The sequence below is a fragment of the Myotis daubentonii genome, chromosome 3 (genome assembly GCF_963259705.1).
Source record: "Myotis daubentonii chromosome 3, mMyoDau2.1, whole genome shotgun sequence".
Classification (NCBI taxonomy): domain Eukaryota; kingdom Metazoa; phylum Chordata; class Mammalia; order Chiroptera; family Vespertilionidae; genus Myotis; species Myotis daubentonii.
This window is the reverse complement of record NC_081842.1, coordinates 94,761,371-94,787,622: the sequence shown is the minus strand read 5'-3', so window position 1 is coordinate 94,787,622 and position 26,252 is coordinate 94,761,371.

The following is a 26,252-nucleotide window of genomic DNA, read 5'->3' as shown; positions in this document are numbered from 1 at the left end:
GTGTCATTTATATCATTTTTTCCCAGCATTTCTCTTTAAAAAATTCTACAACTTTCACAAACCTTCTTCAGAAACCTTACAACTTTCAAAAATAATCAGCTTTAGAACCCACTTTCTTTTTCCTTCAAAATTTATCTCCATGCTTCATGCCTTCTATTACACCAAAACCATAATTTCTTTCTAATTAGTTAGAATTCTTAACCCTTAGAAAACTTAATTTTTAGGTGGCATGTAAGTAATTAACATCCCTCAGTTAGCAATACATTCACATTTTAAGAGATATTTCAAATAAAATACAAGACATTTAACAGATTCAAATCCATCCTTTAGAAGATTCTCCATATGCAGCAAACTCAGATTAATATTTCAGTATCCTGTTATTTCAAAATACCTAGATATTTAATAATTTTTACTATTTAATCCAGCAACTCAAAAGCTTTAAGTTACCAAAGTCTTTGGAAAACTATGGTTAGGCATATATAATTATCACTAAGAAAGCTTTATCATATACCTTTCATTTTAGTTATATTTATTTTGCCTTAACAACTTTGAGATTTAAAAGCCAATTATTACCCAAGGCATTTTTTGAGCAAATTTTGTAACAGGGATAACTCCCCAGCATTCAGTAACTTTTATGTGAAAATACTATTCTATTTTAGTTTTCCATACAAAAATGGGAGTGCCTCCCCACCCCCACTGCTATTTCTGTAGCCTGCTGGGGGGCACTTCTGCATATCTGGTCCTCCTAGGAAAAAGACTTGGGGGGTTAGAAGGTTTTGTTTCCCATGTATTTTTTTTTCTTTGTGAGTAGGTTAACAATATGTAATCTTGCATATAAGAAGAGAGCTTTAAAATGGAAACAGAAAAGCCAATACAGTAAGTGAATGAGTATTCATAAAAGGGTGGACTGGGACATTAGCCTTAGAATCTTATCTCACACTAACCCAGCACAGCAAATGTGTTCTGAGTGCTACAAAGCCTAAACAGCAGAGACAGAGGATTCCCTATGTTCATAAAACAGAGAACAGCAAACTAAAATCCCCCAAAGGTAAGCAAGCAAGCAAAGAACATCAATCAGTAACCAAGTTACATTACAGACAGACAAGAACTTTCACTCTTGACTAGTGAGAGGGAGAGCAGGAAGGGTCCCCAAGATTAAGAATTCTTGGCAGCTGCTGGGAAGTTCCTGCAATCCCTGCTACAGGTCCAGCCTGCCACAAGTAGCTGGGGCCCCTAGCAAAGAGAAATATGGCCCATCTTTAAACAAATTAAACCAAACATCAAAGACACAAAACAACAATCAACAGAGACACCCTATGTACAATATTTACAGCCATGCACAACCCACAGACAAGAGCTTCACACCATGCTCCTTGTCTGTCCAGCCGCAGAAACCTCAGAATGCCCTGTGTTTAAAACTGACCAAAGCATAGCAATGTCTCTTGTCTCCGAGTAGATCAGACTAAGAACTCAGAGACCAGGCAAGGACCACTGGAGATCCCTTCCCACTTGGAGCTAATCAGGCTCCTCCAGATGGGAGGCAGTAAAATGCCATACACTGTAAATGCCTCTTCCTACAAAAACGCGTGATTCCACTTAGGTCTCAGGTGAGACAATGGAGATTGCTGAAGTTGAGGCTGGGACTCAGAACAGGAAAATTCCTGGCAGCGCTGCAAATGAGTCTAGGCCTGAGCCTCAGGAACCCCGAGTCTAGGCAGCAAGTGAGATCCCCATACTCACCCCAGAGGAGTCCCTTGCCTTATGTTCCCTTTGTGGTCACCAGAATATGTAACTGGACAATCAATGGGTCCATGTTGCCTGTCACTACTTGAGCCAATTAAGAAGAGAGGGTTGAATCATATGTGTGTGGGAGAGCAGCAGGTCATCCACAAAAACCTGCTCTCTAAATAAATATTTTTTAAAAGGCAATTTATATTGTGACTAAAACACATTTGAGTTAAGCTCAGCATTAGAAAAAAAAAACTCAAGAAATCAACCCTACCTGATTTTAGAAGTAACCATACACCTAAACATTGACTATCTTTCTCTCTTTTAGGAAATAAATATTTTATTTGTTTCCCTTCCTGTCCCACTTGCTCCAGAGAGCTCTATAAATTTATATTTTCATGTAAAGCTCATAGCACACTTTAATTTCCAAGATTAATGCAGAGATTTTATGCATTTGCAATTGTGTACAATTCTCTTTTGTATAGCACTTTGGTGTCTACAATTTGGAGCTCAGGGAAGTTAAAATATCACCCATCATCATTTTGGAAATACAAGGTTCTGAGGGGTTAAAGTCAATCACTAGGACCATGAATATCACCAATAATTATACACCTGGGCCGACTTAAATTGAATTTTAATCAGCTTCTGTACATGCTCAGCTCTTGAGAGGAAGTTTTTGTTTTGTCTTGTTTTGTCTTGTTTTGTTTTTACCACATGAGAGACAAAGAGACAGTAGCTGAAATAGAATCCATTGCTTCAAGTGGCTTGGGTGCTGATTGAATTTAAAATTAAACATTTTTATTCCTTGATTTAAGATGTTTGAAATGGGGAGGCAGGTGTCTTGTAAAAAAAAAACAAAACTCTGTAAGTCAGCTATAAAACATAAAATGCGGGGAATGAAGGGCTTCACTATTCCTTTAAAAATGAAGAAGAAGAGTCTGTATAACAGTCTTGGCAGTTTCCAGAAATCAGCTTTTGTACAATAAACTAAAATTTCAAGATGTTTTGCTGGTTCTAGATTTCACTAAATTTTAATGAGGAATAGCATAACTTTGTCTGAAAAACAAGACTGGAAACTCTAAAAATCCTTTTTCATTTATTTACCAAATCTTCCTTAAAAATAATATTTTTAAATAAGTAGAAATACAATAAATATCTTCCAAAAGATTATTTGGTAACAAGATAAGTATATATTATGTAACAGAACAACAAATGCTTACATGATTCTCCACCTAAGATGTCCCACTTAATATTGGCAGTACAAATTCCATTCAATAATTTGAAATAATTTTAGTTTACTTAAATGTTTTATTCAAACAATATTATTTTAGAGAGGAAGAGATGAGGCAGTCAACCTCAGCCTCAGTAGGGAGAGACCTCCTTCTCTTGCAATGTAGCAGATCCAAACACGATATTTTCAGTATGCATTAGAGATTTTTTACTTTTGTTTTTCCATCAAAATCGTATACTAAAATTCGATATCCTCCTTTCAAATAAAGTAAATTCCCCATTGTGTTGAAAAAAGTTGTTCTAAACGATTTTAAATTTAAAGAGGAAAACTTCAATAGCGGTCAACAAATAAGAAGCACACTGGTTACTTAAAATTCTCTCTTGGGTATTGTCCAAAAGACTCTAGGGATCTGGGTAAATAGAGTATTTTAAGAGAAACAGAAACATACTTCAAAAATGAGGTATTGAATTTCTTCCTGAATTTTTTATGTCTAGAGCCTGTTGAACTAGGGAATAGGGATTTTAACAGCCTGTATCTTCTTTTTATAGTGGATCTTGGTTGCATAGTCTTCAAATGATAAAATCACAGGAACATCTGACATTCTATTTTATTCCAAAAAAATAAGAGAATGAAAAAAAAAATCTAAGCACAAAGAGTAGATGGGAAAAAAATCTTGACTGGAAACTAAATTATTGGTAAGTGCCCACCTGGTAAAAGGAGTCCAGGTCCAAAGACAACCAGATACTATAGGTCCTGTTATGTATTTATTTAAACTATATTTTTTTTAATTACAGCTTACATACAATATTATATTAGTTTCAGTTCTATATCCCTATGATTAGACATTTATATAACTTACAAAAGTGATCACCCAATAAATCTAGTACCATCACATCAGTCACCATACATAGTTATTACATTATATGGATTGTATTTTCTCTGCTACGTTTTACATCCCCATGACTATTCTATGACTACCAATTTATACTATTTAATCCTTTCACCCATGCCCCAATCCCCTCTTCCATCTGGTGACTGTCAACATGAGTATCTATGAGTCTGTTTTTGTTCTGCTTATTTGTTAATTTTGTTTCTCACATACAAGTGAAATCATATGCCATTTGTATTCCTATGACTTATTTTACTCAGCGCAATACCTTCTAGGTCCATGCATGTTGTTGCAGATGACAAGATTTCATTTTATTAATGGCTGTGTCATATTTTTTGAATATATGCACCACTTCTTTATATGCACCCAATCTATTAATGGACACTTAGATTGCTTCCATATGGCCATTGTAAATAATGTTGCAATGCACATATGGATGCATATGTCTTTTCAATTTAGTGTTTTGATAAATACTCAAAAGTGGAATGATTGGGTCCTTCTTTGTCTCTTATTAAAGTCTCTTGTTTTAAAGTCTATTTTGTCTGGTGTAAGTATTGCTACACCAACTTTTTTTGGTTTGGTTTTGTTTCCATTTTCATGAAATAAATTTTTCCATTCCTTTACTTTCAGTCTGTGTCTTTCCATCTGAAGTGAATCTTTTATAGACAGCATATGTAGGAGTCTAATTTTGTTATCCATTCAGCCACTGTATGTCTTTTGATTGGAGCATTTCATTCACTTGCATTTAAAGTTATTTTTCATATATATGTTCTTATTGCCATTTTTCTTCATATATTTTTTTATCTTTTTTTTCCTTCCTCTACTTAAAGAAGAACCTTTAACATTTCTTATAATACTGGTTTGGTGGTATGAACTACTTCGGCTTTTTCCTGTCTGGGAAGCTCTTTATCTGTCCATCAATTCTAAATGATACCTCTTCTGGGTAGGGTAATCTTGATTGTAGATTTTTGCTTTTCATCACTTTAAATATTTCCTGACAAACTCTTCTGCCCTGGAAAGTATATGTTGAGAAATCAGCTGACAATTTTATGGGAAATTTCTTGTGGGTAACTAGCCCCTTTTCACATGGCACTTCTAAGATTCTCTTGTTGACTTTATAATCTTTGGCATTTTAATTATGACATGTCTTGGTATGGACCTCTTTGGGTTCATCATGTTTGGAACTCTGTGTACTTGCTGGATTTGTGTATCTATTTTCTTTACCAGGCTAGGAGATTTTTACATAACTTTTTCAAATAGGTTTTCAGTTTCTTGCTTTCTTTGTTTTTCTGGCATCCTCATGATGCAAATGTTGGTAGGCTTAAAGTTGTCCCAGAGACTCCTTATACTCACCTCATTCTTTTGGATTTTTTTTTTCTCTCTTCCGACTCATTGTTATCTGCTCTTTATCTTCTAAATCACTGATTTGATTATCTTCTTCACTTATTCTCCTCTTGATTCCCTGTAATATATTCTTCATTTCAATGATTATATTCTTCATTTCAGGCTGGTTCCTTTTTATGTCTTTTATCTCCATTTTTATGTTTATTATATCTTTATTGAAGTTCTCACTGTGATAATTGAGCATCCTTATTATGTCTTGAACTCTGAATTTGGTAGAGTGCTTGTCTCCATTTTGTTTAGTTCTCATCCTGGACTTTTGTTCTGTTCTTTCATTTGGGACATGTTTGTGTTCTAATTGTGACTGCCTCTCTGTGTTTGTTTCTGTATATTAGGCAGAGCTGCTATGTCTCCTAATCTTTGTAGAGTGGCCTTATGTAGTAGGTATCCTGTATGGCCCAGTGGCATAGCCTCTTTGGTCATCCTATCTGGGGACTTCATACGGTGCACCCCTCATGTGGTCTGTGTATAAGGTCTTACTGTAGTTGAGCCTTGATTGCTTTGGGTGTCAGTGGGAGGGATTGACCCCCCAGGCCAATCAGCTTCAATGACTATCTGCAATTATAGCAGAGGATCTGCTATGCAGGGGCTTACCCCATGAGCAAGACTCACTTCAACAGGGCTCTTGTGCCCAGTGACTCTATCCCTCAGTGTGTTGCTCATGGAGGTATTTGGGTGGTGCTTTGGCATGATCTGAAATTGTCCATCAGGTATGCTATCTCTGGTGTCTCGCAGGAGGTGCAGGCCATGATGAGCAGCCACTTGTGCCCTGCCCAGGTCCACCTGGCATGAGCTACAGGGTGATTTGTGGATTGCTGCTACTTGTGCTGGGCTTGGAGGTGTCTGGAAGAGACCAAACAATAAGCTGAGGCTAGGTGGCACTAGTACCAAACCTGGGGCCACTTAGAAAGAGTTGCATGGATTGCTGAGGCCACATGCTTCTTGTTAGGGGCTTGTGAACCTTAGAGAGTTATTAGGAAAGTCTGTAGCATGAGCCAAGAAAGGTTGTTTGTATGGAAAAGTCACTAGAAATGGCTTTGGTGGGCTTTCAAGTTTGATGGGGTGGTCTCAGGGAATCACCAGGGCAGAGCCCACAGTTTTAGCAAAGTTGATGGAGACTCAGAAATGGTGCCCACCTGCCAGCTCTGTGTGTGGATGTGTCAGGGGGCTCATCAAAGGAATAATGGCGCCTGCCAGCACTTCTAGTTTTCACCCTGATACCAGACTATTCAGTTCCTCCTCATATGTCTCTAGCACAGTGGTTCTCAACCTTGGCTGCACATTAGAATCACCTGGGAATCTTTTTAAAGTCCTGATTTCTGGGCCTCATCCTCCAGAAATTCTGTTTCTTTGTTGTGGGGTGGGGCCACAACATTAGTAACAAAAAAATTTCTGGAGGATGAGGCCCAGAAATCAGGATTTTAAAAAGATTCCCAGGTGATTCTAATGTGCAGCCGAGGTTGAGAACCACTGCTCTAGCACCTTTTGAGCTGCTGCCCAACTGCTGGAGCTTAGAGTGTGTGAGCCTAACTTCATGTGTGGGCCCTTTAAGAGGAACACCTAAGACTCCAGCAGCCCTCTGTCTCAGTCACAATTCCTGCTGATTTTCATAGTCAGAACTTATGGTGACTTTTCTTCCTAGCACTGGAGCTCTGGGCTGGGGCACCTGGTATGGGCCTGGAACCCCATGCTCTTCAGTGGGGACCTTTGCAGCAGTGATATGCTTCTTGATTTTTAGCATGTGTTCTTATTGTGACTGCCTCTCTGTGTTTGTTGCTATATATTAGGCAGAGCTGCTATGTCCCCTAATCTTAGTAGAGTGGCCTTATGTAGTACCTGTCCTATATGGAACAGTGGGACCAGCCAGTTCTGTGTCTCTGCCCCTCCTACCAGTTTCTATGTGGCTTCTTCTTTATATACTTAGTTATAGGACTTATTTTCAGCTAGATTTCAGGCAGTTCTGAATGATGGTTGTTCTATAGTTTGGTTGCAATTTTGATGTGGTTGTGGGAGAATCTAAGTACTGAATTTACCTATCTGCTCTCTTGACTAGAAGCCTTCCCTGAATTTTGTTTTGTTGGCTTGACAACAAATTATTGAGTATATACTACATGCTGTGGTTTTGCAGAGGAAAATTAGAAGACATTATTCTTGATCCAGAATAATATAGATGCAAATGATGAGGAAAGGAATGAGATATGAAATAGAAAAAGAAACCACAGTTTCAAATGTATTAAATAACAATATCAGAAAGAGTAAAGCTAAGAACTGTTATATAAAAAAATAAATTAAGTTTCTTTGATAATAATTTTATCAGATCACACAAGCAACATATTTATTCTAGAAATATCATTATAGAAAACTGAAAAAAAGCAAACAGAATATGGACATATTGATAAACATTATAAATAGTGTAGCTGTTTTTTGTGGGTTTTTTTTCCCCATTCTCATTTATACAGGTGGGGCAAAAGTAGGTTTATATTGTGAGTATGCAAAATAATTTATTCTTGTATTATTATTCATTTTATTAATTATTGTATTTTTCATATAAACAATATAATACCTACCTTTACACCAGTCTGTATTTGTGTTTGTATGAATAAATAGTAAAAGATTGCTTCTCCCATTTTTTTAAATCACATTTTCGGAAGCCACAATTCAGATCCCAGAGTTAGCTTTCAACACCCCTCTCCTGAATATGAGGTTATATACAACCCAAAAAACCCTATTTTAACTGAAGTGCAAAATGGTTTTTTGAAATGTACTATGATCTTGAGAACAAAGCTTTGATTTGTAGGAACCATGCTTTGATGAGATAGAATGGGATTTGAGGTTTGAGGAAGCCAGAGTCTGAAAGACTTAAAGTGAGAGTAACTCCCTTGAGATATTTCCCTTCCAAAATGATAAAGGTACAACCACTTGGCAGGGAGCAGGATATCATGGAACATTAGAATAGAACAAACAATGTTATTGCTGCCCCCTCCTACATTAAAACTATGGATATGAGGCTGGTAAGGCCCTGAGCATAAGGCTTTCTAGGGTAGAATTGTGATGGCCATAGGACTAATGAGAGTTTTCACATACAACCTAGCACCTAAGTGCCATAAAACCTATGGCATGCGATGGGTCTATGGAGGAAGTCTCGAGTATTCCAGCATGGTACAAGGAACGCCACCGAGGCTTCCTGAGTCTTGGGTTAGAAAGGGATTAGAAAATGCTAAGAGGGTCCACCAACCAGCAGAGGACTGGAATCGTGACTAGGCAGACTCAGAGAACAAGGTTTTGACATCAAAAGTTATGATGAGACATGCATGGCAGATGCAATGGATATAGTGGATACCAAAACACACCAAAGATCAGGCCAAGTAAGTCAGTAGGAAAGAGGATGGTCTGTAAACCATATGCTTCTCTACTGAACTGAAGACATTAAGAAAGCTTCTGGGAGCTGAAATCAACTTGAATGAGAAAAGTAAAAAATGAGAAGAGAATCTTGATTTAACTTAGTTGAGATAATAAATTTTACCCACAGATAACAGTTATTGTCCATCTTAATGTGAATTTTTTTCTTTGCTTTCAAATGGAAGTGGGACTTCTGAGCTAAGCTTCTTTCAGTTTTAGTCAAGTGCAAATTGTATGGCAATTCAATACTACCATTTACTTACTGAACGCTAATGTTAGATAGTTTAGATTATTTTTTCTATTTTAACTAATTTATTTTCAGTAACACAATAAATACCTTCAACTTACATTTTAGTATGTCTCACTGATTAATTTATAATGATAAATTTCTAGAAGTTAAATTATTGGATTAAGACATTTGATTATTTTAAAGGTTTTACTACATATTTTAAATTTCCTTTCAGAATAGGCATAGCAATTTATTCTTCAACTAAAATTATCTAAGGGTTTCTATTTCCCTGCCCTAATACAGGACAATAGCAGTTAAAATAACTCAACAATTTGAAAGATCAAGACATGCCAGTTTTACTTTCATTTCTTTGATTACTAAAAAATGCCAATACCTGATCAGTGACCATAGAGGGATTGGGATTTTTTAGTAATCAAAGAAATGAAAGTAAAACTGGCATGTCTTGGTTTCACATGATTACTAAAAATTACCAATACCTCTATAGACATTGATAATATTGATTATAGTTATAGGTTTTATAAAGTTTTCTTCTAGATTTTGAAGTAAAACAAAAATTTTTACAGGAAGCATTTATTTTGCTTCTCATATTGGCCCTGTTCATGTGTGTCTGTCTCCATTTGCTCTTACTTAATGGGCCAAGGGGAGGCCAATGTTTAGAAATGCAGTAAGTTGGCTCCAAGTCCATGTGAGTCGCTGTTCAAATGTGTCCATTATGAAAGCAGAAGAGAATGTTAAGAGTTGCTGGAGTCTTACTTTGCCACATTAAAGGTCTAGTTGCCTGAGGGAAGCAAGGAGGGAACTCCAGCTGCCTGTGAATACCTGGAGGGATCTCTGTTGCTGTTCTGAAGATTTTCTTTTTTTTGTTTTTGTTATAAAAGATTAAAATTAGTTAGAGCATTAAATGTGCCCCTTTTATAATTGGCACTTTGATGGTAAGGGAGAGAATTTAACACAATGACTCAAAGTTGAGTCAGAATATATACATTGAGACTTTTCCTTCAGAGTATTTTATGGTTTATACTTCCATCAGCAATTTATTCAGAGGTACCTTAGTTGGGTAGTTCTAGATCAAGGACTCTGAAGGTGTTGGGGTCAGGCTGTTGCCCTGGCTATAGTCTTTTGAAGGCTTGCCTGGGCCTGGAGGATCCATTCCCAAGGTGGCTCACTTACATGACTGTTGGCAGGTATTATTAGCTCCTCGGTGGCTGCTGTCAGAAATCTTTACTTCCTCTCCTTGTGAACTTCTCCATAGGCTGTTTTAATTATCCTCACAATGCTGAAGTTGACTTGACTAAGAACAAGTAATCCAAGATAAGACAGAAACCTCCATGTCTTTTGTGATCTAGCTTTAGATAACACACCGTAATTTCTTCAATATATTATTGATAACATAAGTCAGCCTAATTAATTGTATAAGAGGGCTCTAGAGGGATCCAAAAGTCCACATCTTGACCCCCTCCAACATGGATGCCAGTCTCACCCCACTTGGGTTGTGATTTTTCACCTGGCTGTCCCTCACAAACAGACTCTTCACATCCACATGGGCTCAAATATACAACAGGTGCCCACCCCTTTCTGAAGATGTTCTACTCACTCTACTGGGCTCTGAAAACCAATGTCAGGCTTCCCCTGTGTGGACACCCTCCTCACTATTGTAGTGCTCTGGCAGCTCTCTTTTGGAATCTGTGGCAACAACTCCTCCAATCCTTACCCACTTGAAGGAACATATACCTACCTGTTCAGTATCACCAATAAGGGAAAGCAAAGGACCAGAAGGAAAGAGCTATAATTCTTAATCAGAGAGATATTGGTAGCATTCCATTAAAAATCAGGAAAACAATGAGGTAGCAAACCTCACATTTCTATCCATCACTACACTGGATGTTATATTAAGATGAAACAAATAATAGCACAAAGATTGAAAAGACCAAATTAGAGTATTATTATTTGAAAATGAAATGAAGCTTTACATAGAGCCAACCAAAAGAACTTATCAGTAAATTATTAGATACAATAAGGAAGTTTAGCCAAATGGTTGGCTATAATATCAGTATAGTCAGTGCATACAAATACATTAGTACATTTCTAGTCACCAAGAACAACCAAAACCACAGCAAAAATTAGGGAGCATTAAATAAAAAACACATTTTACAATAGCAACAGAAATTATTTGGTACCTTTAACTAAAAACTAAAAAACATTTGCAAGACCAAATAAAAATACCTAATAATATTGAAAGACATTAAAGGAAACTTAAAGACTTAAAGAATTGAAATTATAGCTCATGTTCATGGAAAAAAGACTCAGTAACAAAATTTTAATGTATTTTTATTTATTTTACTTTTAAAAAATCTTTATTGTTGAAACTATTGCATAGGTCCTCCTTTTTCTCCCATTAACCACTTCTAGGCTACTCTAGTCCCCCAACACCTCCCAGGCCCTCACCACCCCATTGTCCATGTCCATGGTTATGCATATATGCATACAAGTTCATTGGTTGATCTCTTCCCAGCCTTCCCTCTGAGGTTCAACAGTCTGTTCATGTTTCTATGTCTCTGGGTCTATTTTTGATCATCAGTTTATTTGGTTCATTAGATTCCACATATGAGTGAGATCTTTTGGTACTTATCTTTCTCTGACAGGCTTATTTCACTCAACATAATACCCTCCAGGTGCATCCATGCTGTTGCAAATGGTAAGAGTTATTTCTTTTTTATTACTGTGTAGTATTCCATTGTAAGTGTACCACAGTTTTTTATCCACTCATCTACTGATGGGCATTTAGTTCTGTTTCCAAATCTTAGATATTGTAAATTGTGCTGCTATGTACATAGGGGTGCATATATTCTTAGGATACATTCCCAGAAGTGGAATAACAGGGTCAAATCTGAGTTCCATTTTGAATTTTTTGAGGAAACTCCATACATACTGTACTTCATAGTGGCTGCACCAGTCCGCATTCCCACCAGCAGTGTTCTAGGGTTCCCTTTTCTCCATAATTTCTCAAATACTTGTCATTTGTTGATTTGCTGATGATAGCTATTCTGACAGGTGTGAGATGATATCTCATTGTTGTTTTGATTTGCATCTCTCAGATGATTAGTTACTTCAAGCTTTTTTCATATGTATCTTGGCTTTCTATATGTCCACTTTGGAGAAGTGTCTATGTTCTTTGCCCATTTTTAAATTGGATTGTTGTTCTTCCTTTTGTTATGTTGCATGAGTCCCCTATATATGTTGGAGATCAAAACGTTATCAGACGTATTGCCGGGGTCCAGCCCCAGCAGGTCCAGGGGTCCCCAAAGGTGTGGACGGAGTCGGCGAAGAAGGAATGACACGGAGACAGCGTTCAGTTGATCAGCAACCTAGCCAGGATCTCTAGCCCGGATCTCCAGAGAGGTTCTGCTTCGGATTTCCAGGGAGGTTCTGTAGCCATGTTCCCTCGCTAGGTTCTCCAGCCAGGTTCTGTCCAAGCTCTCCAGTCAGGTTCAGTGTCCAGGTTCCAGTCAGGTTCTCCTGCCAATCTCTGTAGTCAGGTTCAGTCCAGGATCCCTTGCCATGTTCTCCCGCTAGGCTCTGTCTCTAGGCTCCGAGGCCAGTCCCTCTCCAGGATCCTCCGGCATGCTCCAAACATATTAAGAACCGTATGCCATATATGCCAGGTCCCTTGAAACAGCAAGGATGGACCAGCTCCCGGCAAATTCCCCCTTTTTTATTTTTTAAAAGCAAGCATTAAAAAGAAAAACCTGAAACGCTCTCTTGTATCCATTTTAAGAGTAGGATTGGCGCTTTCCGCTATTATCTGAGTCCTGATCTATCACCCCAGGGAGAGCTTGCCAATCCTGCACTTCCTGGGGTGGAAAGGCTGCAGTGGGGTTAAGGATAAGGCTCCTTGGGCCTACCTTCTCCCATGCCATTACATTTACCTTTCCTTCCTCAGAAAAGCATGGACATATTTGTTGTACAAAACGTTCTGTCTGACTGGGAGTAACCTTAATTCCTCTGCTAGCAAGCATATGTGTTAAAAGATCAATACAGAGTCTTATTTCTTTAGACTCAGTATGGCACATCTTCTTAATCTAAAGATCAATACAGAGTCTTCTTTCTTTGGACTCAGTATGGCACATCTTCTCAATCTAAGTTCTGTACTATCCACCTTCTTACCCTATTTATCCTCTATAGGGGGGTCTGTAGCACCCTGGTGGAGTCCTATCCGTCCCGAGTGTGGGGGTTTTCAATGGGGGGTGGGGCTTACCTAGGGGAATCCTGTTCCAGGGGTTCCCAAAGGTGTGGACGGAGTCGGCGAAGAGTATCCACCTTCTTCCTACGGTGGAGTCCTATCCGTCCCGAGTGTGGGGGTTCTCAATGGGGGGGGCTTACCTAGGGGAATCCTTTTCCAGGGGTTCCCAAAGGTGTGGACGGAGTCGGCGAAGACTATCCACTCTCTTCCTATGGTGGAGTCTGATCCGTCCCGAGTGTGGGGGTTCTCAATGGGGGAGGGGGGCTTACCTAGGGGAATCCTGTTCCAGGGGTTCCCAAAGGTGTGGACGGAGTCGGCGAACACTATCCACCCTCTTCCTATGGTGGAGTCCTATCCGTCCCGATAATGGGGCTCACCTAGGGGAATCCTATTCCAGGGGTTCCCAAAGGTGTGGACGGAGTCGGCGAAGACTATCCACCCTCTTCCTAAGGTGGAGTCCTATCCAGCCCGAGAATGGGGCTTACCTAGGGGTCCCTGTTCGGGCGCCATATGCCGGGGTCCAGCCCCAGCAGGTCCAGGGGTCCCCAAAGGTGTGGACGGAGTCGGCGAAGAAGGAATGACACGGAGACAGCGTTCAGTTGATCAGCAACCTAGCCAGGATCTCTAGCCCGGATCTCCAGAGAGGTTCTGCTTCGGATTTCCAGGGAGGTTCTGTAGCCATGTTCCCTCGCTAGGTTCTCCAGCCAGGTTCTGTCCAAGCTCTCCAGTCAGGTTCAGTGTCCAGGTTCCAGTCAGGTTCTCCTGCCAATCTCTGTAGTCAGGTTCAGTCCAGGATCCCTTGCCATGTTCTCCCGCTAGGCTCTGTCTCTAGGCTCCGAGGCCAGTCCCTCTCCAGGATCCTCCGGCATGCTCCAAACATATTAAGAACCGTATGCCATATATGCCAGGTCCCTTGAAACAGCAAGGATGGACCAGCTCCCGGCAACGTATCATAGCCAAATGTGTTCTCCCATGTAGTGGGCTCTCTTGTTATTTTGTTGATGGTTCCTTTTGCAGGTTAGAAGCTTTTTATTTTAATACTAGAGGCCTGGTGCACAAAAATTTGTGCACTCAGAGGGGAGGGAGGATCCCTCAGCCCGGCCTGTGCCCTCTCGCAGTCTGGGACCCCTCAGGAGATAACGACCTGTTGGCTTAGGCCTGCTCCCGGGTAGCAGAGGGCAGGTCCAATCCCTAGGTGCAGCCCCTGGTCGGGCTCAGAGCAGAGCCGATTGGGGAGTTGGGGTGCTGTCCCCTGTCATCCAAAGAGCAGGGCGATCGGGAGGTTGTGTTGCCACCCTCAGTCACGCTCAGGGTAGGGCCGATTGGGGGGTTGGGGCACCGCGCCCTGTCACACTCAAGACAGGGTCGATGGGGAGGTTGTGGCGCCACCCCCTGTCACGCACAGAGCAGGGCCAATCAGGGGGTTGGGGAGCTGCCCCCTGTCACGCACAGCGCAGGGCCCATCAGGGGGTTGGGGCACCGCCACTCTCACACTCAGGGCAGGGCTGATGGGGAGGTTATGCCTCTACCCAATCACACACAGAGCAGGGCCCGTGGGGGGTGGGGGTTTGGGTGCCGCACCCTGTCACACACAGGGCAGGGCCGATCAGGGGGTTGGGGCGCCGCACCCTGTCACACACAGAGCCGCAGGGCAATCAGGGGGTTGGGGAGCTCCCCCCTATCAGGCACAGAGCAGGGCTGATCAGGGGGTTGGGGCGCCTTCCCCTGTCATGAACAGAGCAGGGTGGATAGGGAGGTTGTAGCCCCGCCCTCTGTCACACACAGAGCTGCAGGGCGATCAGGGGGTTTGGGCGCTGCCCCCTGTCACACTGATCCCGGTGCTGGGAGGCATATTACCCTTTTACTATATAGGGTAGAGGCCTGGTGCACTGGTAGGTGCCGGCTGGTTTGCCCTGAAGGGTGTCCTGGATCAGGGTGGGGGTCCCCACTGGGGTGCCTGGCCAGCCTGGATGAGGGGATGATGGCTGTTTGCAGCTGGTCACACACCCTTCAGGGTGGGGGTCCCCACTGGGGTGCCTGGCCAGTCTGGGTGAGTGGCTGAGGGCTGTTTTTAGGCTGGGGGTGACTGAAGCTCCCAACCGCTCCTTTTTTCTTTTTCTTTTTTTTATCCTGGGCCAGCTTTAGCTTTGAGGCTTGGCTCCAGCTCTTAGGCCTCCACTGCTGAAAGTAGGTTTCTGGCCTTTGCTTACAATGTTGTGATCCTGCTGGCTGAAGCCCGGCGGACTAAAGCAGGTTTCTGGGGTTTTGTTTAGCTTCTATATTTGTTACATAGTTGCTTAGAGTTACAGCTCAGAGGCCTGCAGTGGCAGGCGGGGAACATTGGAGTCCTCCGTCACTGAAGCAAGCAAGCCTCATGTTAGTTTCAAGCTGCCTGGCTGCTGGCCGCCATCTTGGCTGGCAGTTAATTTGCATATCACCCTGATTAGCCAATGGGAAGGGTAGCGATCATACGTCAATTACCATGTTTCTCTTTTATTAGATAGGATAGTCCCATTTGTTTATTTTTCCCTTAGTTTCCATTGTCCCAGGAGATGTATCAGTAAACATATTGCTATGAGAGATGGTCTGATATTTTGCTGCCTATGGTTTCTTCTAAGACTTTTATGGTTTCACATCTTACATTTAAGCTTTTTATCCATTTTGAGTTTATTCTTGTGTATGGTGTAAGTTGATGGTCTAGTTTCATATTTTTTGTGTATCTGTCCAATTTTTCCAAAACCATTTATTGAAGAGACTCTCTGCTCTAATGTATGCTCTTTCCTCTTAACTCCTCTGTCATATATTAATTGGACATATTAGGTTGGGTCATGTTCTGGGTTCTCTGTTCTGTTCCACTGATCTTTCTGCCTGTTCTTATGCCAGTACCAGGCTAATCTGTGCACAAGGACTTTGTAGTATAACTTGAAATATGGTATTGTGATTCCTCCAACTTTATTCTTCTTTCTCATGATTGCTGTGGCTAGTCAGGGTCTTTTTTCATTCCATGTACATTTTGGAATGTTTGTTCTCGGTCTGTGAAACATGCCATTAGTGTTTTAAGAGGGATGGCATTGAAGCTGTCGATTGTTTTGGGTAATATGGACATTTTAATGATACTGATTCTACTAATCTATAAACATGATATATTCTCCCACCTGTTTATATCTTCCTCTATCTCTTTATTCAATGTCCTGTGGCTTTTGGAGTACAGGTCTTTTACCTTCTTGGTTTTTATTCCTAAGTATCTTAATTTTTTTATTGCAATGGTAAATGGGGTTGACACTATTGGTGTATAAAAATGCTATAGATATTGGGATGTGAATTTTGTATCCTGCTACATTGTTGAATTCATTTATTAAATCTAGTAGTTTTTTGATGGAGTCTTTAGGAGTTTCTATGTACAGTATCATGTCATCTGTGAATAATGAGAGTATTACTTCCTCCTTTCCAATTTGGATGCCTTTATTTCTTCTTCTTGTCTGTTTGCTATGGCTAGGACTTCCAATATTATGTTGAATTAGAGTGGTGAAAGTGGGCATACCTATCTTTTTCCTGTTCTTATAGAACATGCTTTCAGTTTTTGCCCATTGAGTATGATGCTGGCTGTAGGTTTGTCATCTTTATTATGTTGAGATATGATTCATCTATTCCTACTTTACTGAGAGATTTTATCAAAAAAGGGTGTTGGATTTTGTCAAATGATTTTTCTGTATCAATGGATATGATCATGTTCTTTTTGCCTTGAAATCTGTTTTTGTGCTGTGTCACATTTATTGATTTGTGAATATTGTACCAGCCTTGCATCGTCAGAATAAATCCTACTTGATCATGATGTATGATCTTTGTAATGTATTGCTGGATCTGTTTTACTACAATTTTGTTGATGATTTTAGCATCTATGTTCATCAGGGATATTGGCCTATAGTTGTCTTTCTTTGTCATGTCTTTATATGGTTTTGAAATTAGGGTAATTCTGGACTTATAGAAAGAGTTTCAAAGAGTGTTTCTTACTCTTGAATTTTTTGGAATAGTTTGAGGAGATTAAGTGTTAGTTCTTTGGATATTTGGTAAAACTTTCCTGTGAATCCATAGGGACCAAGGCTTCTGTTTGCTGGGAGTTTTTTATATTACTGCTTTAATTTCACCAGCAATTATAGGCCTATTCAGGTTTTCTGATTCTTCCTGATTGAACTTAGGAAGGTTATAATTTTCTAGGAATATGTCCATTTCATCTAGGTTGTGCAGTTTGTTGGAATAAGGTCATTAATAGTATTTTTTATGATCATTCATATTTCTGTAGAGTCAGTTGATACTTCACCTCTTTTATTTCTGATTTTGTTTATTGGGGTCCTTTCTATTTGTTTCCTGATGCGTCTGGTTAGTGCATCAATCTTGTTTATCCTTTCAAAGAACCAGCTCTTGGTTTTATTGATCTTTTGTATTTTATTTAATTTATTTTTTTGTCTCTATGTCATTTATTTCCACGTTGATTTTGTTATTTTCTTCCTTCTACTTATTCTGGGCTTTTCTTGTTGTTCTCTTTCAAATTCTTTAAGTTGTAGGGTTAGATAACTTATTAATTTTTTAATTTTATTTATTTATTTATTTATTTATTTTAGGTAGGCCTGTTGTGCTATGAACTTTCCCTTCTCAGGACTGTTTTCACTGTGTCCCATAAATTTGTGGTGTTGTGTGCTCATTTTCATTTGTTTCCAAGATGTTTTTTTATTTCTTCTGTGATCTCTTTGGTAAGCCATTCATTGTTTAATAGCATGCTATTTAGCCTACATGTATTTGATTGTTTTTGAGCATTTTTATTGTAGGTGATTGCCGGGGTCCAACCCCAGCAGGTCCAGGGGTCCCCAAAGGTGTGGACGGAGTCGGCGAAGAAGGAAGGACACGGAGACAGCGTTCAGTTGATCAGCAGCCTAGCCAGGATCTCCAGCCAGGATCTCCAGCCAAGTTCTGGTCTGGATCTCCAGCGAAGTTCTGGTCAGGATCTCCAGCCAGGTTCTGTCCAGGTTCTCCAGCCAGGTTCAGTCACCAGGTTCTAGTCAGGTTCTCTTGCCAATTTCTGTAGTCAGGTTCAGTCCAGGATCTTTTGCCATGCTCTCTCCAGCGAAGTTCTTCTGTCTCTAGAGAACGTTCTGTGTAGGTTCTGTGCCTAGGTTCTGTCTCCTAAGTTCTGTGTTCTAAGTTCTGTCTCTTTCTGTCTTGTTACATCTGTATTTATACCAGTTGATTCAATCCTATCAATCTCTATTACAAAGGTTAGGGCGTTTCTTATCTCCATTCCAGGGAGTAAAGATTATGTAGCTTAAGCATGATTGTTCATAGTTAAAGTGATTAATTACCCGCCTGGCACTTAGTTGAGGGGTTTTATTCTCTCCCTAACTTCAGGGGAAAATCCCTACCTGGGGATTCAACCTTTCTCGGAGAGGTGACCTTGGTTAAAACACAGCACCAAGAAGGTGAGCAAACATATTAAGAACCGCATGCCATATATGCCAGGTCCCTTGAAACAGTAAGGATGGACCGGCTCCCGGCAGGTGATTTCTAATTTCATGTCATTGTGGTCTGAGAAGATGCTTAATATGATTTCAATCTTCTTGAATTTATAGAGACTTAGCTTGTGTCCTAACATGTTGTCTATCTTTAAAAATATCCCATGTGCACTTGAGAATAATGTATATTATGTAGTTTTGGGGTAGAATGTTCCGAAGATGTCAATTAGTTCCATATTTTTCTAGAGTGTCATTTAAGTTTGCTGTTTCCTTGTTGATTTTTTGTCTAGAAGATTTATCCAGGGATGTCAGGGGGGTATTAAAGTCCTCTACTATTGCTGTTTATCTCTCCCATGATATCCTCCAGCAATTTTATATATATGCTCCTCTATTGGGTACATATGTTTACCAGAGTTATAGTCTCTTGCTATATTGATCCCTTTAGTATTATGAAGTGGCCTTCCTTATCTCTTGTTATGGCTTTCACTTTGAGATTTATTTTGTCAGATATAAGTATTTCTACCCCAGATTTTCTTTTCATTTCCACTTGCCTGAAACTTTTTTTTTCATCCCTTCACTTTCAGTCTGTGGGTCCTTTGTTCTGAGGTGGGTCACTTGTAGACAGCAGACATATGGGTCGTGTTTTCTTATCCATTCAGCTACCCTATGTCTTTTGATTAGAACATTTACTCCATTTATGTTTAAGGTTATTATTGATTGTTATATGTTTGTTGCCATTTTTATTCTTTATGCCTGTGTTCATACTTTCCTTTTTATTTCTTATTTTTATATCAGTCCCTTTAGCATTTCTTGCATAGCTAGTTTGGTGGTAATAAACTCCTTTAGCCATTTTTTTTTCTGTGAAGCTCCTGATTTCCCCTTCAATTTTGAATGATGGCCTTGCTGGATAGAGTATTCTTGGATTCAGTCCCTTTTCCCCCAATCACTTTGTGTACTTCATGCCATTCCCTTCTGGCCTAATGTGTTTCTGTTGAGAAATCAGTTGATAGTCTAAGATCCCTTGTAGGTAACTTTCTGTCTCTCTCTTGCAGCCTTTAAGATTTTTTCTTTTGTCTTTTGCATTTGCCAATTTAATTATGATGTGTCTTATTATGGGTGTTTTGGGGTTCATCTTGATTGGGACTCCCTGTGCTTTTTGTACTTACGTAACTTTTTTCTTCCCAAAGTCAGGGAAGTGTACTGTCATTATTTCTTCAAAGATATTTTCTATTTCTTGGTCAGTTTCTCTCCTTCTGGCACCCCTATTATGGGGATGTTGTTTCATTTTCTGTTGCCCCAAATCTCTCTTAGACTCTTCCCTTGCTTTTTTTTTCTTTTTTTACATTTTGTAGTTATCTTTTAAAATATATTTTTATTGATTTCAGAGAAGAAGGAAGAGGGAGAGAGAGATAGAAACAGCAATGATGAGAGAAAACCATTGATTGGCTGTCTCCTGCATGCCCCTTACTGGATTGATCTCACAACCTGGCATGTGTCCTTGACTGAAAATGAACCTAGGACCCTTCAGTCTGCATAAAGATGTTCTATCCACTGGGCCAAACCAGCTAGGGCTCTTCTTCTGTTTTTTAAGTTATTCACAAGTTGCTGCTCTGCTTGGGTGTTTTCTACCTTGTCTTCTAACTCACTGATTCAGTCCTCAGCTTCTTCTAGTCTACTGTTGAAACCTCCCATAGTGTTCTTTATTGTAGCTATGTCATTCTTCATTTCTTCTTGATTCTTATGCACGTTGGTTTATTTCTCATTCAGCTCCTTATAATTTTCATTGAGTTGTGTGTATTTCCAATCGAGACATTTGGGCATCCTTTTAATCATTACTCTGAGTTCTTTATCTGACAAATTACCTGCCTCCATTTATTTAGTTTCTTTCTGAGGATTCCTCCTTTTCTTTCATTCAGGAGTTATCTCTTTGTCTCCCCATTTTTGCTATTCCTTTGTTTCTACATATTAGATCAAACTGCTATGTCACTGAAATTTTTGGGGTTGATCTTATGTAGTAGATCTTTTGTGGGACACAGTGGTGCAGTCTTTCATGTCTCCTGGGCTGGGAGTTCTAGGGGATCTTGGATGTTATTGTCCCATTTGTGGATAGAGTCTCCACTCAGGGTGTCTGATTAGGAGGCTTGCTCCCTACCACATCGTACCAGCCTTAGTGGAGGTGCTGAGCAAACAGCACAAAATACACAAAAGAAGACACAACACAGAAGGAACAGAACACAAATGTACACAAGACTCCTATAACCCCAATACAAAAGTGATCACCAGAGAAAAGGGAATTAGGAAAGAGAAAAGAGAGCAAGAATGATAGGGGAAAAGAGAAAAAAAATATATGGGAGAAAACAAAACAGAACAAACAAATAAACTAAAAAAATACAGATAAAAAATACCCAGAAAAGAAGGGGGTCAGAATTTGTAGATGCAGAGCTTAAATAAAGAAAAAAAACAAATGCTAAAGAATTATAACACTAAAGAGGAATAGGGACGGACCATGGTTTAGAATAAACAAGGGAGATGAGAAATTAGAAGAAAAGAAAGAAAAAAATTTAAAAAGAGAGAGCAGATATTCCTAAATTTAGGAAGTGAAACAAGTTAAGAAATTAGGAGAAGAAAAGAGAAAGAGAAGAGAGAGGGAAAAAAATAGTGGAAAAAAAAGGAAAAGAGAAAGGGAAATTGAGTAGGAGCAAGGAAGAGGAAATTAGATATGTGAACAAAACAACAGAGACTAGAATAATCAATAAAGCAGATATATATTGAAGGTCAATTTTAAAGAAGGGGAAAAGGAACGGAAAGAGAAAAACTAAAAAGGAGGGATGAGAGGAAAAACAGGAGGAAAAAAGAGAAGAGAGGAAGAAAATGATGCAAAAAAAAAAAAATGGAGTGAAGTATTGTTCACTTCAGCTGAGTGTTAATGCCCTGTAGGAGCTGGCTTAGGATCCCACTCTTTTGTTCCTTCTGCCAATTCTGGGCTTCTTATTAGGTATTTAGGAACTAACCACTGTCAGGCACTGTCTTTTGGCTTTTAGCATCCTCCTTAAAGCTCCAAGCAACCCACCGGTCCATTGCTTGTGTCTGTCTCCACAGGCCTTGGCTTCAAGCAGGAGGGTCCAATCTGCCCTCTTTGCCTCTCTGCCAGCTGTCAGCCTTCATCACTCAAGAGTCTGTTTCTGACAGGGCTTTAGGTGGGGTTGGTGTTGCTTCCCTTTCAGGAAAAATGATGGTTTTGTGTGTGTTTTTCCTGTCCCAGAGCTACTCCGTGAGTGAGTGGCCCAAAATATTACTTTGCCCTTGGCTGGACAGAGGTCTTGTATGGAGACCAACGCAGTCAGCTGAGACCCTGGAGTTTTCATCAGACTGGTTCCTAGAGTAGTGGGGCACATGGCCCCTCCTCCACTCTGGTCACTGAGGGTTTCTTGAGACTGTTCAGACCTGTAAGCTTGGCATCTGCCTTTGTTTCCTCTGTAAGGCTTAAAATGCAGGATGTTGGCAGGCTGTATCACCTAGAGTGTTTTTTTTTCCCCCCTTTACCTGCCCTCTGGGTATTTGGAGGAGGTAGTTCCTCCCAGGTAAAATGGCCGTTTTGGTTTGGAAGCATATGAATGACCCAACGCAGGACTCCTGGCTACTGCTTTTTCAGGTCTCCCTGCCCTGCTTCCCTCCCCTGCCTTCCCCCAGGCACCTCAAGTCTGTGCCGCCCTCCCTGTGTCAGTGCCTCAGGTGCGTTGTTACAAGTGATAACTCCTGTGCTCTGGCTTTAGGGATTTAAAAAAAAGGAACAAAAAGAATCAAAACTGTGGCTTTCTTCCCCACTGGCTCTGATCTGTCAGGTCTTGACTCTGCTGCCACCAGCAGTCTTGCTACCTTTTGCAGCTGCTTAGATGATACAGGAGCTGTGGGTTTCCTGCTGCACATCTGGAGGGGCTGCTGGTTGGACCCCACCCAGGTGCAGGCGGGTGTGCGTGCTCTGAAAACCCCCTCTCAGGATCTCCCCATTCCTAACAATTTCCAGGTGCCTTCTGTTCTTCCTTGTTATGTCACCTCCTCAGCTGGACCACAGCTGGAAATTCCAGATGCATGTTCTCAAATGTAGTTGTCTTTCCAGCCTGGCCCTGGGACGAGGTGCCCAACAGGTCTGCCTATTCAGCTGCCATTTTCTCCTCCCATTGTATTTTTATTTTTATTTCTAGATTTATTGAAACTCAACTGAAATGTTAAAATGGTAGTTGTGGATATTAACAGATGTTAAGACCAGGAAGGGAGGGTTTGCCTTCTCTGATTTTGAGGTTTCTTATAGGGCTAATAAGTTCAATGGACAAATATATTAACCAACAGAACAGATTATAGAGCCCGGAAACATATCAATTCAATTAAAACTGAAGTGAAAACCTTTAAGTTTTATTGAAAGAATTAGACCATATTTCCATTTTAAAACATTTCAAGAGTGGCCCAGCTGATGTGACTCAGTGGTTGAGCATCTACCCATAAACAGTAAGTCAGGGCTCGATTCCCAGTTAGGGCACATGCCTAGGTTGTGGACTACATCCCCAGGAGGGTTGTGGACTCCATCCCCAATTCTCTCTCATCATTTATGTTTCTATCTTTATCTCTCTCTCCCTTACTCTAAAATTAATAAAAATATATTTTTAAAAAAGTTTTAAGAGGAATAACTATAGAAACATAACTGATAAATTTGATTTCATTAAAATTAATAATACTGGTTCCTTCATTATAAAATGAGAAAAATCACATACTGAGAGAAAATATATGCAACACAAATCGACAAAATAGCATAAAAATATATCAACTGCTAAGAAGAAAAATACCAAATAGAATAATAGGTAAAGACATAGACAGGTGTGGCAGACAGGTGCTGGAATGGTGGTCACCATGTTTCCTTATTCTTGCTGTTCCAGTATTTGTGTAACCCCCTCCCCTTGAGTGTGTACAGGACCAGTGACTTATTTCAAACCAGTAGAATATGGCAAAGGTGATGAAATGTCACTCTAGGATTATGCCACATTACATAAAACTGTTTTGCTAGCAGAACATACTGGAGACTCTGCCTGTATTCTAGATGAAATAAGCTACTGTTTTGAGAAAGTCCTTCTAGCAATGAAATGCTGACAGTCTCTAGCAACTGGGGGTAACTTCTAGGTCATGAGGGTGTCTTCCAGCTGACAGTCATAGAGAAGTCCTTCAGTGCTACAGTGACGGAAAATAAAGTCTGCCAACAACCTGAGAGCTTGGAAATGAATTCATTTCATTTTGAGTGTCCAGGTGAAAATCCAGGCTGGTCATCACTTTGTAGCCTTGTGAGACTCTAAGCAGAAGACCCATTTAATCCATGCCTGGAATCCCGACCCTTGGGAATTCTGACATAATAATTTTGTTTTTGTTTTAAACTAAGTTTGTGGTAAGTTGTTACACAGAAATAGATAACTAATACAACATGTATTTCACAAAACTCAAAAGACACATGGCCAAGAAAAATAAACTTAACTAAAATGATTTTATTAGTCATCAGGAAAATGAAAATCAATAGTATTGTTAGATGCCTTTAGTCTATCCAATGTACTAGAAAAATGTATACTAGTAAAACCAGCAAGTACTAATACAGAAATGAAAAACTTATGACTCACTTCATCTTTTTTGAAAGTGTAAGCTGGTTCAACCACTTTGCAACTCAGTTAGAAATTATCTTTGAAAGTTGAGCAGTAGGCTTGCTCCTAGGATGACAGGATCAGTGGGCTGGAATTGAGAAGGCATATATAAGTAATAAAAGTTCATGCTAATGTCCTCATTCTTGTGCTGTGTGTTGATTGACAAGTGTTCATTTTGTTATTATACTCCATAAATTCTATATATATTATATATTCTAAATATTTTTGAATGTTTTGTGATTATTTCAAATGGTATATGATTAAAAAATAATAAAGGAAAGAATGAAAAAAAACCTTATAACTATCTTAAAGATTTAAAGAGAAATAAAGGGGCAAACTTTGTTCTTGGGAAATAAATATCAAAAGAAAACACAGACTCCTGCTGTGTGTGTGTGTGTGTGTGTGTGTGTGTGTGAGAGAGAGAGAGAGAGAGAGAGAGAGAGAGAGAGAGAGAGCACATGTATAAAAAAATAAGCAAAATTGTGATGAAGCATGAATAATACCATTAAAATATATCACCTTTTCAAAAGAAAATATCCATACAATAATATGTACTTGCACTTCTCATCTCCTCTCTTCATTCTCCTGTATCTAACACTTAATGTTTCATGGGGCTATTGCCATATCAGCATCTTTTGGGAGATGAATACCATGACCTTCAACGGGACCTAAAAAAAATTATATCCCAAAATTTCTTTATTGAATCAGCTTATGAAAATACATTAATTTGCCTCTTTTTTAAGGAGAATGTTTAATGCTGTTCAAAGGTAAATGCTATAAGCCTTAATGTTATCACTATTGAGTATTTATTAGAACAAAATATAACATGACCAGAAATAATGTATCAAATCTGTATCTAGTTAATCTTTCTTTTAGTTTTATTTTCTTTCTATAGTACAGGATAATGAGATTCATCAAAATTCTAAAAACACTGTGTCACACACAGAATCTTAGAAATAAGACCACACTAAATATTAAAATTGAGTATTTGACACATTAGGAATGTCAAAATAACATTTTTGTTAGCTGAAGTCAACTCCACTGACCTGGTAACTATTTTTTTTTCCACCCATTTTTTCCCAACAATTAATAAATTATAATATTTCAATGAAATGTTTTATAAATGAATAGCAGGTATTTTTGTCTGTGTTTTCCATAGGTCTCCAAATTTACACACACACACACACACACAGAGAAATACATACAAATATATCAATATAGATATCTATATATATTTGTTTATTATTTTCCTATAAGGTTTTAAATAAGACATGACCTCTAAAGTAGGCAACTGTAGCATTTTATAAGCTTAAAAATAAAAGAAAAACTAGAAATGTCCTTGTACAACTTCAAGATCTGTTTGACTTTCAGGTAAAATTAAAGACTTTTCTACAGTTTATTCACATTTTTATATTGAGCTTATTTTAGTCTCAGCAGAACTATGATATACTATTCTCAGTGGAATAAGAAACAAGTTACATGGATGGCTTCATAGGGAATTTGACTTTGAATTTATTTTCTATTTAAGCTTCAAGAAATCTTCACAAAGACTGAAATGTTTTGGACTATTTTTGAAAGAACAAACAGAAATTCTCCCTTCTCATATACTATCTACAGGCTAAAAAGCACTCTGACAGTAAAAAATAAAAAAAAAAACCCTTTGAGATGGCAGAATGGAACCCCAAGTACAGTACTTCCCCTAGCATAAAGTCATTGAACAGTTCCAAGTCCTTTGTTCTTTCTAAGCCTACTTTGAAAAATGGAAAAGTTAAAGATGTGCATACGATATAATGGGATTCTTTGTGCCCTCTTTTATGAGAACAACATATTTTGTGATTGAAGGAATCCATGAAGTGTAGCTATTGTAAGTCTATCTTTTTCTTTGAGTTTGAACATGGAACTAGGTTAAATTTTTTGTTCTTCCATGTATTAATA